The sequence below is a fragment of the Pteropus alecto genome, unplaced genomic scaffold (assembly GCF_000325575.1).
Source record: "Pteropus alecto unplaced genomic scaffold, ASM32557v1 scaffold155, whole genome shotgun sequence".
Lineage (NCBI taxonomy): Eukaryota > Metazoa > Chordata > Mammalia > Chiroptera > Pteropodidae > Pteropus > Pteropus alecto.
Window position 1 is genome coordinate 23829380 of NW_006438113.1, and position 3221 is coordinate 23832600.

Sequence of the window (3221 nt, forward strand, 5' to 3'; positions counted from 1 at the left end):
TAAGCATACCAAAATGCCTCAAATTTTCCTCTCATCATATGATGATATAAAATAACATTAGAGATCTCAAGAGGATTTTTAAGATTTAAATACTCTAAAAAATTCCTTTTACTAGAATAAATTCTAGAAGAAAATTTACTAAGATATGGTAAAGACTTTCCACAGAAAATCCTACATTAATTAACTTTAATGGTAATTTATTAGACCATTCCCCTTCAAAGTAGAAAGAAGTCTTAGATGGTCACTGTCCTTGTTGCTATTAAAAATTGTTTAGAAATTTCTAGCTAATGCATAGCAATAAAAATATAAATACTGAGGGCAGAAAAAGCAAATGTATCTTTACTTGAAAATGATATGACTGTATTTGGAAAACTAAAAAGACTGTTAGAATACCAAAGAATTTGGTAAGAAGATAATGACAATATTTGGAAATAGTATAGGTGTATGTACTTAAAGACCATTTTATTTTATAGGTATGTATGATTTAAGAGAACCATACAGCCTTGGAGGCCATTCCAAAATTGATAGCTTTAATATACTTGTATATAAATTCATTCATAGTTTATTATATTGTGAAACCCTTTAGTGCATCAATAGAATTCATTGTAAAATAAAACACAAACCAACAAACAAAAATAACTTTTTTTTGTCTTTTATATACTAATAGTGTTCAAACATTTGATGAATTCCTGTGCTTCCTGGACACTCCTAACTCTGTTTTCCTTGTGATTCATATTTGTTTTCTTCTACTCTTATTCTGTTTCTGGCCTGTCTACATTCACCCACTTCTAAAATATAGGCATTTCTAAGTTTCTTGCCTTGTTTTTCTTTTTCTATATTCACCATTGCTGCCATGAAGATCACTTCTAATTTCATTCAGTGTTATACACTCACAATTTCAAGCTTCCTTTCATGTTAATAGTATTCACATCCTCGACAAGATCTCTCCTGAGAATTCCAACCTTACACATACTACAGCCCTGGGATGTCCTCAATGCTCTGTGTGACATGCAACTCAAACTGTACATGTATAATACTGAATATTCATCCTCGTTTCTCTGGGAAAAAAATAAAACAAAATTTCACTCTATTTATTATCATGACTTCATTATTTCAGATAAGATCAGCATCTATCTCCTAATTATACAGGTTTCCATGATTCAAATCATTCTTGAATTTATCTCCTTCTTTATCCTCTTTATTCAGTCTCTTTGATATTGTTAAAATCACTCCCAGTCTGCAATTTCCATTGCCTGCCATCTTCATATTTCAGATCCTCTTTAACTCTCACATAAAATATTAAAAGTGTTTTTGTTGAGAGGTTTTTCTATTATCAGTCATGGCCTCTAATCCATTCTGAACCTCACTGCCAGGTTTATCTTCCTACGCAGATACATAATTCCATCAGATATATTAAAAACAAAACAAACAAACAACAACAAAGTTCAATTGAATCCATCTCTCTTATACATTAGGATCTGAGCACCCTAACCTGGCAATTCATGTTTTAAAAATATATCCCCATTCATCTTATATCTCCCAACTCTTATTCTCATAGTTTAAGTTCTAGTCAAACTGAACTACTTGCTTGTCTCTGTACACAACCTATTTTTCCCCATCTCTGAGAAATGATTTGTAAGTCCCCTCAATCTTCATTTCCCTTCACCCTCACATGCTATAATTTACCCATTCTTTACTACAGCTTAAATACCGTCTGTTTGTCTAGCCAGAAGTAACCTCATCTTTTTCTAAGCTCCACTAGCATTTTAACTGTGGTATTTTTATAGCACTTATCTAATCTAGTTTATATTAAAGTTATTAATATATTCTATTTCTACTCTATATGAAACTAAACTTCTTGGAGCCAGAAACTGACTTAGGACTTTTGAACCTCTTACTTTCAACAAAGTACTTTTCATATAGTAGATATTGAATGTTTATTGTTAAATAAATGGTTTCTATAAAATTAACTGCTTTTGACTAATTTGGGCTAAATTACTATAAAACGGACTTTGGTAGATATTTCTTAAGCCTTAAGAATTTTGGATTTATTTTATTTATTTTTACACCTACAGCACCCAGTCTTCCTAGGTGGTCTCTCATCCAAGTACTAACTAGGCCCGACCCTAAATGCTTCCAAGATCAGATGGGATCAGGCGTGTTCAGGGTGGCATGGACGTAGATTAAGAATTTTGAATTTAAAGGAAACACTTTTTCCTACTTATTTAACAACTTTCGGCTGAGTTTTTTATTATCACTCAGTCTGGATTTCATCAGAACTATGATGTACTTTGAAAACTTTGGAAGTGAGATTTGTTTTTGTTTGTTTGTTTCCCCCATGGCCTTTTTCAGACTTGATTCTCAAAGTAGTTCAGCATCTAATGCTTTTAGAGCCAATATAACAAGGAGACAGAACCACTGAAGAAATGTCCAACAATTTTTTCAACAGGTCACACTCTTCTGCCTTGTTTTAGTCACATACTTAAATGGGGTTCCTCTCCTTGTAACTCTGGGAGTGGAGAACTAAGAGAGAAGGCTACGTACATTCTATTCTCACACGTGGTGAAAGAGAGCCAGGATATCCAGTGATGAAAGGCCATGCAAAAATTATAAATTCAAGGTTGACAATTGATTCAAGAAAAGAGAACCAGATTCTTGATACAGACTTAGTAAAGAAACTTTTAAAATTATGCCAATTATAATAATTATTAACATTTTTAGCAGAGCTCTACTCTGGCCAGGTACATTGACTGAATCTCATTTAATTTTAATAATAGCCGATAATATAAGTAATATTTTCATCACTTTACATTGGTGAAACTTGGAACTCAAAAAGGTCAAGCTATTCTTAACATTAAGTGCAGCAATTAAGTGTGTTTTGGAATCATACAAAATGGAATCTGAATAGTGACTGTGCTAATAACTACTTGAACTATTTACTCCCTTGTTTTCCTGATACTTAAAGAGATATTAATATCTACATTGAACATCTATGTGGTGAACAGAATTTAAGGTAGCCCTCGTGGTCTCTACCACCTACTTTTTCTTCTCTTGTATAATCTCTTTTAGAGTGTGACTTACTGCTAACCAAAAAAAATATGGCAAAAGTGATGAGATGTCACATTACTTCATATAAGTCTCCATCCTACTAGTAGACTTGCTTTAGAGTCTTGCTTTCCTTATGGGCTTGATAAAGAAAGCAGCCATACTTTGGGAGGACC

The 3221-nt window shown here is 32.7% G+C and overlaps 1 pseudogene; it reads right to left on the reverse strand.

The window, feature by feature from the left end:
* Window positions 1–2066: 2066 nt before the first annotated feature.
* LOC112482773 lies at window positions 2067–2184 on the reverse strand (annotated as a pseudogene).
* Window positions 2185–3221: the final 1037 nt, after the last annotated feature.